At 43.2% G+C, this 15,412-nt stretch overlaps 1 non-coding gene across 1 annotated transcript; it reads right to left on the minus strand.

The window, feature by feature from the left end:
- Positions 1–9,355: 9,355 nt before the first annotated feature.
- Positions 9,356–9,440, minus strand: TRNAR-UCU (transfer RNA arginine (anticodon UCU)). The gene is given in 2 exon segments: positions 9,356–9,391; positions 9,404–9,440. It is a non-coding gene; the product is annotated as a tRNA-Arg (tRNA).
- Between the last annotated feature and the right edge of the window lie 5,972 nt (positions 9,441–15,412).

Raw genomic sequence — 15,412 nt, forward strand, 5'->3', positions numbered from 1 at the left:
CTGAGAAACTGTCTCATGGGTCCCCATAACAAGGATGTCTGATGAGAGGCCATACTTGGCTGTCAAGCGGGGGGGGGGGGGGGGGGGGGGGGGTTGAGAGCTATATAGAAAAGTTTAATAAAAACTTGAGTAACTGGGATAAATTTATGGGATTCCCACTTTTAGAAACAGTAAGTTACAAGAAAACAAATGAAAAAAAATGTTAATACCATTTCTGAGGTATGTATAGGTACTTTTTCCATTCAGTTTCTCCATTACAGACAACTACCGTTCAGAGTAACAACCTAGGACATTTTATTGGAAGTTTTCAGTAAGGACTGAAACAAAAAATGCATTCTAAATAGCTGTTCCCCAAGCATCTGACCAATTAAAATGTAAGATGCAGGTCTTCTCATTATTACATAAGCTAAAATGAGGAAGAAAGGTTTCTAGTTTTAAAAGTGAAGAAGGAATGCTTCCGATTAATAGCTTCGAAGAAGCAGAGTTAATAGCATGACCTGTTATTAACTATCCTAGCAGATCAGTGTTGTATCAAAGAAATGAAACCTCAAAACGAGCTAGGAGATGTGAAGTTAGATAACAGTGGAGAGTTCCTGACGTGGAAAAAACGTTGATTAGTAAATACATCAACAGTGAGGAAGGCAAAATTATTTTAGGTACAGGTGATGGGTGGTGCATAGTGTATGTTCCAGTTATCGCTGTGTAACAAATTACCCCCCAAAGCTCAGTGACTCCAAACAACCACTGTGTTTTTATAAATCATGATTTGGTGGGTCAAGGCGTGGCTGGGTGATTTGGGCTCCACATGGTATTAAGATGAGGTCACTCTGGTATTCAGCTAGTAGCTGAGTAGATCTGGATGGTTCAAGATACTTCCCTAACATGTTAGCTAGCACCTTATAATGTTCTCTTTTGGGCTCAACGCATAGTATTTAGGAAATTCTCCCTACCTGCCTCCTTCCTACTCATCCCTCCGGAGGAAAAAGGATTGAAGTGAACCCAAGATACTGGGCTCTATCTTTATAAGTGAAGAGAGTTGCTGTATTAACAAGTCTGAAAACGTGCAGTCACTCTTGCCCTGTTAGGGTACAGGTCTACTTCCTCTCTTCCAGGGAAGATGGGAAACTGGAGTTGGGGCTATTCTGAGCCTCACTTTCTCTACTAAAAGTAGGGGATGATGGGAATATAAATTATTCCCTCACAACTTAGCTGAGAAGTCCTTCAGTGTCCCCAGCTGTGCGATGAGTGGTACTTTCCCTCCCATGGGCTTTTCTTATGGTTACAACCAGGATTACAAAGGAGGGACTGGTAGGGCTCAGGAACCAAATCTGACCTCAGACCCCATGCAACATACTGAAATTCTGACGTCTTGTTCATTAAGGGCAGAAAAAGTGAAATATGGATATGAAAACTATGGTTAGATTTGGTTCCAGTTACCATGAGAATTTTAGTTACCATATGCAGTGAAGAATATTACAAATGATGAGAAGGTGTTTTCCTCGACCTTTTTAAATGATAGGAAAGAAATACGTGCTTGTAGTCACCCATGTGAAAAGAAATGTATGAAGTTTTGTTCAGTCTCATTCTCTCCTACACCTACTCCTCCACCCTCCATAGAGTAACATGCTAAAGTAAACACAAAAAAGACACACATTGTGGTTAGACTTTCTAGATATTAATGTTAGCGTATTATCAGCAAGACTTATTTTTTCCCTTAAATGTATGTATGTATGTATGTGTGTATGTACTCAGATTTATACACATACACGTTGCCAAAATAGCAATGAACATTGAGAAGAACAAGTCCTAGCTTAATTCCGGAATGTGAAGCTCATCAAAACCTTGGCTAATTGTCTAATGTCTGCCCTTCCAGCCAAATCTGCCACTACTTCCGACTTGAGCTTCGCAAAAGTTCATCTCAGCTGCCTTGATATAGAGGGGAGTTAAATTTTTAGGTAACTGTATATGTGTGTACATACAAAACATATATAATAATTTAGGTAACCTCAGGTAAACCTACGAAGTAGATGTTACTATTATCGTCATTATGTAAGTTAAGAAACAGGCACAGACAGCTTAAGAAGTAACTTGCCTAAGGTCACAGAGCTAGTAAGTGTAACTCTTGTCACACTTGTATTTTAGCCTTGCACTATAACTATCTGCATACCTGTTTCCACATCACCAACAAAATCTGCTGAGCTTTCTTCCTTTCCTTACTAGGTACGGAACACATAATTTGTAGCTGAGAATGTGGCTACCTGGAAAAAGAGAAAAAAAGCTATGACTCTCGCCTTTCTATGGGATGTGAGTGAAAACAGTATGTGCAACTTCTGGGAAGTGTCCCTGAGATGAGTGAGCTTGGAGTGGGACTCTGTCCCTTTATTTTCTCCCCACTAACTAGTATGTTGACCTGATGGTAGGAGAGGAGCAATCTTCTCGGAACATCAGGAGGAGGCTGCATTTTAAGGTGAAAGAATAAAAAGGAGCCTGGGTGTCTCTTGATCCAGTAGTTGCCACTGCCTGATCTTTCACCCGAGGAAGACACCTCTATCTTGCTAAATGCATTGAGTTTCCTGCCACTCACAGCCAAAGCCAATCCTAATTAATGGGACTATCGATCCATGGCTCCCTGCCCCACACTAGGGTGAACTCTTAAGAAAATGCACTCTATCTCACTCACCTTTGTCTTTCCTACGTGGTTCCTTATGCTAGTACTCAAAAATATAAATCAAATTGAGGATGAATGAGATTATAAAATATTTCTTAATATTTTATATTAAGATGGAGAAAGCCCCAGATTAGGAGGAAGCTGAATGAAACCACTCCCGGCCTCTGGTCTTTCAGGTCTTTATGGACCACAGGCAGCAGTAAGATGAGAGTGTCTCCACCCCTTCAGGCAACTCCTTCTTTGTCAATACCTTCCTGGAGTCCTGGGTGTGTGGGGCAGAGCTGGAAAAGAGCACAAAGAAAATAGGTCTTCAAAAATGAACACCTTTGGTTTTCCCTTGACCTTCATGCTTGTATCCCCCTCTCTTCCTACCTGCCTTAGAAGAGCAGATATTTTCCCATCATCTCTAGGCTACTCTTTTCATCTTATTCCTGATGATTTTTGCATCTTAATTTAAGATGCAAATTTAAGAATTAAGATCTTTGCATCTTAATTTTCTCATCTGTAAAACGGGGATAATCATTACTTGCTAGGATCTGGGGAGTAATTAAATGGTGAGGGCTAAACTGGTTGGCATAACCAGTTGTTTGGAAAACTGTTAGACGTTTCCCTTTTCCTCTTGACTCCCTTCTCTAGAGGCACCTTGCTCCATCAATTCTTGGAGAGAATACTTCCTTCTAGTTTTCTTCCTACTTCTCTGGCTACCCTTTCTTGGACTCTTTGAAAACCTCATTCTTTGCCTATCCATCAAATGTCTGTGTTCTGGGTTTCTCCCCACACCACCCCTAGTTCCAGCCTCCATCATTTTTTTCTTTTTTTTTTTTTTTTTAATTTTTTTTTTCAACGTTTTATTTTTATTTTTGGGACAGAGAGAGGCAGAGCATGAACGGGGGAGGGGCAGAGAGAGAGGGAGACACAGAATCGGAAACAGGCTCCAGGCTCTGAGCCATCAGCCCAGAGCCCGACGCGGGGCTCGAACTCCCGGACCGCGAGATCGTGACCTGGCTGAAGTCGGACGCTTAACCGACTGCGCCACCCAGGCGCCCCCATTTTTTTCTTTTTAAGTTTATTTATTTTTGACCGAGAGAGACAGAGAGAGAGAGAGAGAGAGAGAGCGAGCATGAGTGGGGGAGGGGCAGAGAGAGGGAGACACAGAATCCAAAGCAGGTTCCAGGCTCTGAGCTGTCAGCACAGAGCCCGACACGGGGCTTGAACTCAGACCACGAGATCATGACCTGAGCCGAAGTCGGATGCTCAACCGACTGACTCACCCAGGTGCCCCAGCCTCCATCATTTTCGTACCTAAACAATTCAAAGTGCCTTGAACTGGTCTTCCAGCTTCCAGTCCTGCACTGTTGGTCCAGCCAGGTATCCACACTATAGCCAGAGTGGGGACAGAAAGCACACATTGAATAGTCACACTGCTTCCTACCTAAAAAGCTGTTCAGTGGTTTCCCACTCACTACCTTTTCTGTCAAGTCCACAGTCCTTAACATGTTTGTATAAGACCTCCAGGACACAGTGCCTGCTGGAATCACTGTAAAGAGATACTTTGTTTACATGTTTCTCCACTCTTAACAGGAGGAGCTTCTAAACAGTGTACTTATGCCTGAGATCCAGCATATAGTAAAATGTAAGTAGTCAATAAATGTTGGATGAAGTTCAGAAAATCTTTAATGGTAAGTAGTATCACAAGGCTGCCCATATGAAAGTGATCTAGGGAACAGACAAAATGTTTTTTTCCCCTTCATCATTAACATTAGGTTTTGTTTTTGTTGTTTTTTTTCTTTTGCTTTACCCTTTCAAAACTTAACTTTTTTATTACAAGGATAAGATAGACTTCATATGAAAAAATTCAAACATTACAATGAGATATAAAAAAAGAAGGCCCACCCCCCCTCATATCACTGTTCTTCCTGCTCCAGCATTGTTAACTGCATATGATTCCAGAAATTTTCTACGCACATACAACCATAGTAATACACATTATTACTATTATTATTAGCATTATTTAGCCCAAGAGAATCATATTAAACATGCTCATTTTCATATTGGCTTTCTTCATATAATCTTGGATATTTTTCCATAGTATACATAAATCTTCCTCATTTTGTAAAGGTCTGCATTGTATTCAATTATATGGCTCTAGGGGCGCCTGGGTGGCGCAGTCGGTTAAGCGTCCGGCTTCAGCCAGGTCACGATCTCGCGGTCCGGGAGTTCGAGCCCCGCGTCAGGCTCTGGGCTGATGGCTCAGAGCCTGGAGCCTGTTTCCGATTCTGTGTCTCCCTCTCTCTCTGCCCCTCCCCCGTTCATGCTCTCTCTCTGTCCCAAAAATAAATAAAAAACGTTGAAAAAAAATTAAAAAAAAAAATTATATGGCTCTACTCTACTTTCTTCAAACAATTCAATTGTTTTTTTAATTTTTTAATTGAAGTATAGTTGGCATAGATCAGTTTCAGGTGTACAATATGGTGATTTGACAATTCCATATATTAAGCAATACTCACCATAATAGGTGTAGTTACCATCTGTCACCATACAAAGTTAATACAATATTGACTATATTCCTTGTGCTGTACTTTTCATCCCTGTGACTTATTTTATAGCTGACATTGGTAACTCTTAATGTCCTTTACCTATTTATCGCCCATCCTCCCACCCCAACAACCACCAGTTCGTTCTGTGTATTTAGGAGACTGTTTCTGTTTGTTTTCAAACACTTCACTATTGATAGACATCTAGGTTATTTCCAGTTTGGGGCCATTCTAAATAATGCTGCATTTATGGTATATGAACAAATGTCAATCTTTCTAAATATGCAAAAACTGCAAAATACTAGAATACCAAAATAAATATACATCACAACCAAGTAGGATTCACTTCAGGAATGCAAGAAGGGTTGAATATTAGAAAATCTCTCAATATACTGCACAATATTATAGATCAAAGGAGAAAAATTTCCACAGATTACTGACAACTAGGTATAGTTTCTTAATGTGATAAAGTGTGTGTGTGTCTGTGTGTGTGTGCACGCCAACCCCAAAAGCTAGCATCATGCTTAGTGGAGAAGCATTCCTATAATGATCGGAAACAGGACGACTCAGTCTACTGTCACCATTATCACAAAAATGAACATTTTCTAGAGATACTAGCAGATGCTATTACAAGAGAAATAATAATGAGGCATAAAAAACAAAGATAATACTATAATTATTTGTGGGTGATAGATTTCCAAAAACCACAATGTAGTTAACTGAAAAAACTTTTCCTTTTAAAAAAGTGAGATATAATTCACATACCATAACGTTCACCCCTTTAAAATGTGTAGCTCGCTGGGATTTTGTATATTCAGAGTTGAGCAATTGTCATCACTCATTCCAAAACATTTTTATCACTCCCAAAAAATCCCATTAAATACCCATTAGCAGTCACTTCATATTCCCCTTATCCCCAGCACTTAGCAATAACTAATTTACTTCCTGTCTCAATAGATTTGCCTATTTCGAATATTTTATTTAAGTAGAATCATATAATATGTGGTCTTATATGACTAGTTTCTTTTACTTGGCAGAATGTTTTCAAGATTTATCCATGTTGCAACATGAATCACTATTTCATTCCTTTTTATTGCTGGATAATAATATTCCACTGTATGGATACACCATATTTTGTTTATCCACTCATCACTTGATGGACATTTGGGTTGTTTCTACTTTTTGTCTATTAAGCATAATGCTGCTATGAACAATCGTACAAATTTTTGTGTTAACACAGGTTTCACTTCTCTAGGAGTGAGATTGCTAGGTTCTATAGTAACTCTGTACAAATTTTTGACTAACTGCCAAACTTTTTTCCAAAAAGATACCACCATTTTACATCCCCACTTCTCCACATCCTTGCCAATGTGTGTTATTGTCTGTCTTTTTTATTCCAGCCATCCTAGTGGATGTGAAGTGGTATCCCATGGTTTGGAACTGAAAAGCCATTTTAAATAGTAAAACAGTTCAATTAAGATGGCTACATATAAATTTATTATTTAAAATATCGAAAGCCTTCTTATATACAAACAATAATCACTTAGAAAACATAATGGAATAAAAGACTCCAACAAAAAGGATAAAGTAGGAATAAAGCTAACAAATAATTCAAGATCTATAATAGAAAACTTTTACATACTCCTGAAAAGCAACTGAACAAATGGAAAGGCATAGGTGTTCTTTTTTTCCCTCCTTTCTGCTCTTAAATAGTAAGATTCAACATAATCAGTTCAATTCTCCCTATATTAATCTATATATAACATGACTCCAATACAAATATCTCCTAAGATTAGAACCAGACTAGCTGTAACTAAAGCTCATGTGAAAAGGCAACGCAGAATTATGGTTTTACCCAAAGACCCAGGCTTCCTGGGTTCCCATCCTGGCATACTGCTTATTATTAGCTGTGTATTCCTGGTCAAGTTACTTAACCTCTCTGTTTCAGATGCCCCTTCCATGAAAGGGGATAATATCTACCTGGTAGAGTTGTCAGGAGGATTAAACGCCTTAAAATGCATAAAGCACTTAGAATAGTACCTGGTATATAATAAATGCTAAACAGGTGCTAGTTATTAACATTATGTGGGAAAAACAATTCAAGAATAGCTGAGGAAAAAATTTTCAAAAAATGTTATGAGAAAGGATTGGCCCCATTAGACATAAAAACAGCACAGTTCTGGTGAATCAGAATGAAGACAGATCAATGGAACAGAATAGAGAATCCAAGCACCCCAATGCAAGTGGAAATTTAGAAAATGATAAAATAGGCATTTCAAATAAATGAGTGTAGAAAAGAAGAGTTAGGGTGTTCATTACCAGTGATTCTGGGACCAAATTCCCACCTTACCCTTGATACAAAAGTATATTCTGGATGAAATTAAAATTTAAGTATAAAAATAAAACCAGATAAAGCACTAAAATAAAACATAATGAAATTATTTAAGAATCTGAGTGCAGTATAACCCCAAACCTAGAAGCCATAAAGGAAAAGACTGATAAATCCAAATATATGAATTTCTGTAAGGCAATAAAATAAAATACTATATAGGAAATCAAAAGACAAATCAATTGAGAAAGAATAATTGTAACACATATAAACAAAGGACTGGTTTCCAGAATATGTAAAAAACTACAAACCAATACAAAAATGACCAACTATGCAATAGAAAAATGAACAAAACCTAAGAACAGATAAATAACAAAAAAGAAATACAAATCATTCCCCATATGAAAAAACGCTCAGCTTTCCCTCGTAATAAAAGACATGAATTGACACTACAACTAGAAACCATTTTTCACCTGTTTGATAACACATGGGTCTGTGAGAGTAAAGTGGGTACAATCTCTAGGAGAGCAATTTGGCAATATCTATCAAAGAATGAACAAACAAACCCTTGACCCAACAATCCAACAATCCAATCCTAGGAATCTATCCTATAGATATACTTGCACTTGTCTACAACAATGTAAGAACAAGCATGTTCACTGAAGCATTGTAACAGGAAAATATTTACACCTGAATTTCCAACTATTGAAGACTGTTAAATCATTACAATACATACGTACAAAGGAACAAGGCAGGTCTACCTATATTAATAAGTGAAAGAGCAAGTGTAGCATACTACCAATTGTATATCAACATCAACAGAGACAACAGATAAAAAAATTGACACGTGCATAAAATACATTTGAAAATATTTCCAAGAAACCATTTTCACTAATGGTTATAAAGAGAATTGAAAGGCTTATAAGCTTATATAAAGCTTATAAAGAGAATTGAAAGGCTAAGGTATAGGAACAACAACGCTTACTTTTCTCTATGTTTTTTGACAATTTTGGATTTTTAATTTTTTGCATCAAATTTGTTACAGTGAATTTTGAAAAGCCCATTCATTGATGTACTCGCATTTAGTGAGGTGGAACCCTAATCACATGCAAACCTATGAGTTGTCGGAAGAGATGCAGGATAGCAATCCCTGCCTGGAGGAGCTGACAGGCAGAACGGACCTGGGACTCGGTTCCTAGCACTGGAATCCTGGGATTGAGGAGCGGGCGTTCTTACCAGAAATGCAGATTCCTGGGCCCCATCCCCAATCGACTCCATTCGAGGCCCTCAATGACGCCCAGGAATCTGCATTTCTGACAGGATCCTACTGGGGATTCCGGTACGTGACAATTTTGAAGCCTCCGGGACTGGAAGGGCAGTCAGCCTGCACAGCGCAGGTCACGGTGTAGGCCCATTTTCTCATCCTTCCCGCGCCCTCCCTAGCGCTCACCGCCGCGCTCCGAGCTAGGGGTTGTCAGCATAGGAGCGTGGCGGACACTCCTCCGGAACAACCGAGACCCGGGCCAACTTTGGACCGAAATGGCGAGGCCTCGCTTGGGCCACCGGCCGGAGCCGTTCCTCCCAGGTCCTGGATCAGGCTCCGCTGTCAGCTGGGCCCAGATCCTGAGCCACAGAGCTGAGGAAGCGGGGCGGGGGGCGAGCGCACTGGCGCGAGCGGCTAGAGGTGGAACGGCCGCAGAAGCCCAATGCAGAAGGAGAAAGGGCAGAGATGGAGAGGCAAGTTCAACCGTTTAGGAAAAAAAATAACGGGGAGAGAAACGATGGGGTCAGAAAATAATTTCAGGGGGAAATCGGGAAAAACTGCGACTCCGCCGGGACTCGAACCCGGAACCTTTGAATGCCTTCAGCCTCTAGAAGTCCAATGCGCTATCCATTGCGCCACGGAGCCACCTGTTGGAGTCTTCGCGCATCTGCTGTGTTAAGCCAGAGGCGACGGCCCCGCGCCCTTCCCACCGCCCCCTGAGCCGTCCCCCCAGCCATCCGTCTGTCTTGCCGAGACCACGGTATTGCTAGCCTGGGTAGCGACCACCAAACGTGAGCCGAAGGCGCCCGTCCTTCCCCAGCGGCCGCCTCACACGAGGTCGCCGAGCCCTGCGACTCCGCCGGGCCCCAGCCGGTCGGTCCGAGGGCTGCCAGAGCCGGGTCCTGGGCCTACCCGGGGCGCCGCCGTATCTGGCCGCTCAGGACAAATCACACCCTCGCTCTTCCTCCCCGGTCCCTTCCTGCCCCGAGCGCCCCCGCCTACCGGGTCTCTCCGGCGGCCGCTCCCGCCCCGCCCTGGCCCCGGCGACCCGGAACCAGGCCGGCCGTTGCGCCGTTAAGCCGGGCCGGTAACGCCGGGCACTTACGTCGCACCTTTTAGCCGCCGATCTCGAGCGGCGGCCCCTCCCGGGTCCCTGGCTCTTCCCTGGCGGGCCGCGGCGACGTCTGTGTGCGTGCTTGTGCGTGTTTTATTTGCGCAGGGTTCGGTAAAACGGGGTTTGGGTTGCATTTCGCTCCCCACAGACCCAGAGCCGAATTTCTGAGGTATCCGGGCTCTGGTGGACTGAGGGGGGCGACGCGCCCCGCGCCTGGCATCCTCTGAGAGCTCGTCCGAGGGCCGGGAGCTGTGTCCGCGGGCGCCGCGCGGCCGCCCCCAGTCCGCGCCCCAAGACCACGCGGTTGCGTGGGCGGCAGCCGTGAGGGTGGCTGCGCGCGTGGGAGCGCCGGGAGCATGCGTGTGCGGGTGCGTGCGGCTGGAGGGCGCGCGCCCGAGCGCTGCCGCGGGATTCCCGGGGCGGCGGGAGGCGGCCAAGCCAGTGGCTCCTCGGAATGGCGTGGTCGCCACGAATCAGGTGGGTGATGGGGGAGGGGGCCTCAGTGCCCCAGTAGTCCCCAACAGCGCGACCCCGAAGCCACTTGAAATAGACAGTCTAAGTAAATACGGCGTGGTTGCTATGCAACCGCTGCAGACAAAACCCCAGGGCCTCCCTCTTCAATCAGTTTGCGGCTTTCCGCGCCCCGCCCACGTAGAAATTTCGGCTCTGCCGCTGTGCGCGCTCTTCAGGTCGGTCCTCGGCCCACCATTGCACCAAACCACCAGCAGCCACAGCTCACGCCATGCCTCACGCCATTCGTCCCTGCCTAGCATCATCAGGCATCAAAGCAGAGTAGTCTCTCAGTGTTCTAAAGAGGGAAAGGGAGCTCCCAGGAAGAATGTAGTCTGGTAGGGATCTTTCCATTCTTATTTAACTCCTCAACGGTGCTATGGGGCAGCTACTATTGTCCCCTTCAGAAAGAAGGGACACTGCAACTAAGAGAGGTTAAATTAATTGTGTAGGGACACCCAGCTAGTAAGTATCAAGAACTGTGAAGAATCTGAGATTTTACCCTCCTTGCAGGCTAACACATTAGCTTGTCACAGCTTCATGGATGCTGACAGAGCACACGAGAGTACTGGGTCATAAATGAAAGACTGTTACAGCAAAAGCAGTAGCCGCAGTGTCAACATGTTTGTGTTGGGTTCCGAACCCCAATTCTCACAGGAATGAAGCAGATGGGCCCAGATGGATGCTTGCACACAAAATGGATTTCATTACAGGAGAGAAATGCTAAACTTGGGGAACCCACCATTTTATAGCAAGCAGTAAGCAAGACTGCTCTTTGTCCTATGGGGAGACACCCTCAAGTTTGCTCACTGTAAGCACAACCCTGAGAAATGGCCCAAGTGAGCAGGCTTTTGCATCTTAGTGCAAGGATCCTTAGTGTGCAAGGATTCTGAGGGCCCATGGTTGCCTGTCTCTCCAAACAGTAAGTGGCAGGACCCTGATTGCTGTCAGGCCTGTTTCATTCCACCATAATATAAGCAACATTCCTTGACAATAAGCATTTTATGTATAACATTGTTATGCCCTCTTTAATAAAGATTAATGAAATAAAATATGTCTTTGCAAGCATCGAGGAATTCTTACATGTGCAAAATTAGCCTGTAAAATAGAATATGACTTTAAATCATATTTACATAAATCTTTACTGAACTCTGCAATGTACCAGGCACTTGTGGCATCTGTCTTCACTGGTTCTTGGAGTTGAACATGGAGGAACAGAGGAAGAGACAGGTGTTCAGTGCCCCTGTGGAAACACTTTGCAGAGGAATTTTGTCTGGAGGTGTTGGTGCCAACTCTCAAATGATGAGTCACTGACATAAGTAACAATTCAGACTCATATATAAAAGTTCTGTGTAGGGGACATTGGGAAAGAGACAGCGTGCTAGAGGATGATGTGTGTGTTCCTTATTCCACTTGATGAATCAAACAAAGAATTTTGGATATTTGATTCCTTTTACTAGTTGAGATCAAAGCTCCTTCTCCTGTCATGGAAAACACTCCCAAGATACAGGGTTAGCAGACAGTGTGGGAAAATGAGGCTTGTAACAAACTCTGCTAGCAATCGAGGTTGTACTTTTTACCCCCTACAGTTAGAAGACTGAGAAAGCCACAGTGGAACAAGCTCTGTGTGTGTTCTATGACAATTAATAAGCGCTTTATAGTGAATCTAGCTTCAGAGACAGTAATGTTAGCACGTAAAGGGAATGAAAATGTGTATTTAGTTTCCATCTGAGAAGAAAGATTGAGTAGGTTTTAAGGTCTTAAGCCTTTCCTAACTTTAAAAGATGAATTTTTTCAGACAGTACATACAGTAAACAGCAGCCATTATAAAACCCGAGCCAAGAATTACTCCAAGTAAAAAAAAAAAATTACCTCTTCCTTCCTGCCGACAGAGGGAGCCAAAGCACGAACTGTAACCACCTCCACTCAGGCTGATCACGCCCAATTCTAGTTTCCTGAACAGCAAAGCCCTAAATTAAATAAAACTTCATTTTGGTGTTTTAAAGTTCAAATCCATTATACATCCCTGGGAGACTGCAATAACACTTTTCATGTTTGTACAGCAGAATTATTTTTAAGTTACTATGTTGTTCTATTTGCAGTGCTTACTAGTAGCTCCAGCCTCCCCCAGAAGGCCTAGAAATCTATAGTGTTGTGTATTTTCACTAGCTTTGCTTTGCTTCAGAGGGAGAAGGTCATTGGAGTATGGATTTAACTCAGTTCATGGAGTGTTTAGGGAGGATATACCTGGGTCTACTGTGGGAGACAGAGTGGAAGTTTAAGACACAATCCAAGGAGACTTCCAATTCCTTGGGAGAAATGTGACCAATGAAAATGAAGCAATATGCAAATAATGCAGTACAGCATATGAAAACAAATGGCAAAGTGTGATGGGCACCCCTGCCAATGTAAGGTTTTTGAGTTTGCACTCCCAAGTAATAAATATGTACTACTATATTAATTATAAGCATACCCCAATTAGAAGTTTTAGAAGGATGAGATTTTTAAAAAAAGTAAAGATGCTGAGGTTTGGAGCACAGACTGTAAAGTCACACTCCTGGTGTTCACATCCTGGCTCTGACTCTGATTTGAAAGACATAATCCTCAACTTCCCAGAGCCTTTCTTTCCTCATCTGAAAAAATCCCAAAGTTGTTTTGAGGATTGCAGAAATTGATCCTTGCAAGGGTTTATCTCAGGCCTGGCACATGGTAAGTGTGTAACAAGTGTTTGCTGTTATTATTAGCAAGAAACTCTCAATTAAGAAAAAAAAAAAGCCACGTCCTAAAGGAACAAACCAGAGTTCAGATACAGCATCAGCTAAATTTGTCACAACCCACGACCCAGCTCCCACTGGACTGTAGACATCATGTCTGTTACCAAACAGAACACCCAGCTTCTCAGTCTGAAAGCCGGAAACATTTACCTTCAGCTTCATGATTTCCTCAGTTCTGTCTCAAAGAACCTTGAGTGGATTCTTATTTCTACTTGTGCAACCGCATGGTTTTCCAAAATGAAAACTTTTTGCCAGACAAAATCCCTCAACATTTAAATGATGGCCCTTTTCATCCTAAAAAATCTTAGCATGGAAGTATTAGCTAGACCAATAACCAAACTACATAGGTGGCAAGATGGAAATAAGGAAAAGAAAATAAAATTTTCTAAGATGAAGAAATATAGACATTAGGACAGAAAAGAGGGACGAATAGGCCCTTACAGAAGTACCGTGGGGGGTGAGGAGTTAAATGTGTTGGGAGATTAGGTTGGACAGGTAGGATTGAGGCCAAGTGTGACAAAGCAGCCTGGGCAGGCCTGGTTCAGGATGAGGAATGTGGATGTAATGCAACAGGCAATGGGGAGCTACTAGGTTCTTTTGGTGTGTGCTTTAGAATGACTGGGCTTTAGAAAATGATTTAGGAGGTGGCATGCAGGCTGAATGGGGGTGTGGGGCAAGGGTCAAAGAGACCATTAAATTTCATTAAATGCATACTTGGTGTTTTCCTATGCTTCTTCATCTCTTCAGCAAGTGATGATTGAGGGTCTACATGAGATCCAAAGAAAAAAGACACGTGCCTGGTTTATAAGCCTAATCGAAATGAACACAGATACACAACCAACTGTGATGCTGGCTCAAGAGGTCTCCAGGTGAGGTACAGGTGGAACGGGACTTCAGGGGAGAGAGATTTCATCCAGAGAGAGGGAATTAGGGAGGAAGGCCACATATGAAAACATTCTCTAACCTACGGCCAATTTGTGCTCAGGGATACTGGCAGGGATTAGCATACAGCCTGGGGGATGTGACGAAGAAGACCAGACAGTCTGGGAAAATGGTAGAGGCTGAGCAGTCCAATGCATGGTGTGAAAAAGGGTCGAGCTAACTTGGCCTTGGTTGCAGCTAATTTGGCCTTAGTGCTGGTAGAATAGGTCACTGGGGTTCAGGGTGCCAGTGACAAAGTCAAGTGTGGGTCAGTTCCGTGGTTCTGTGCCATCAGCCCATTCTCAAGAGGACGAGAATCACAGCTGAGGATAAATGGAACATGATCAAGCCCTCAAAGGGAAGGGCTTGGGAAGAGCTGGTTGAAAATCTCAGACCAGTAGGCTGGTGTTCGGGGGAGGGGGGTCTATTCACAAAGGGAAAGTGGGGTAGAAGCAGGTCTTCATGTTCTGAGGAAGGCAGCGCCAGCTCTGGACCTTGTGGCTGGGTTGGCTGGGTTGCTGAGCAGGTTTCTAAGCAGAGCAGAGCTCAGGAAGGATGTAGGACCATCCTGCAGGTGGCAGTCACCATCTGCTGTCGAGATGGCTGGACAAAGGCCAAGCCTGACCCTAGTCTGGGTTTGGTCAGGCTTTGCGCCTGCAGATACCACATTTGTTCTTTTACGCATTGAGCATGGCTAAATGTGGGGCTCCGCACTAGTTGTGTTTTGTTTTGTTTTGTTTTGTTTTGTTTTCAGCTCCTCAGGTGATTTTCATATGCAGCCAAGTATGAAAACAAATGCTTTCTGCCCATTCCTACTACAGTGATGACCATGGCCCAGGAGCATCAGCAGAGCCTGTAAGATGGACAGAAATGCAAGGTCTCAGACCTTCCCCAGACCTGCTGAATCAGAATCTGCATTTTTTTTTTCTTCAGGGCAGGTGGAGTGTGGTGTTTTTCCAAGGGGGCAAAGAAGGCTCACAGGATGCAATATGTGGCTTGGGGTATGTGTGGGGGTAGTTTGTGGGGCAAGGAGAGGATGAGCTGGGGTGGGTGAAACCATAACCTGCATTTTAATAAGATCTGCCAGGTGATTCATTTGCATTAAAGTTTGAAAAGCACTGGTTTGGGATTTAGGTATTCAGACTCTCATTAGTCCACTTGGGCTTCTGTTATCAGCATTAATTTAAATTCTCAAGGAGATCTCAAAACTACATCAGAAAGCTCAGGAACAATCTGATTTATTGGCCCAAAACATCAGCTCAGAGGAAATTATGCCCTTTTACTTCCCACTGTGTGGG

The sequence above is a fragment of the Lynx rufus genome, unplaced genomic scaffold (assembly GCF_022079265.1).
Source record: "Lynx rufus isolate CCGP_SWC_20201006 ecotype Redwood Valley unplaced genomic scaffold, mLynRuf1.p SCAF_2, whole genome shotgun sequence".
Lineage (NCBI taxonomy): Eukaryota > Metazoa > Chordata > Mammalia > Carnivora > Felidae > Lynx > Lynx rufus.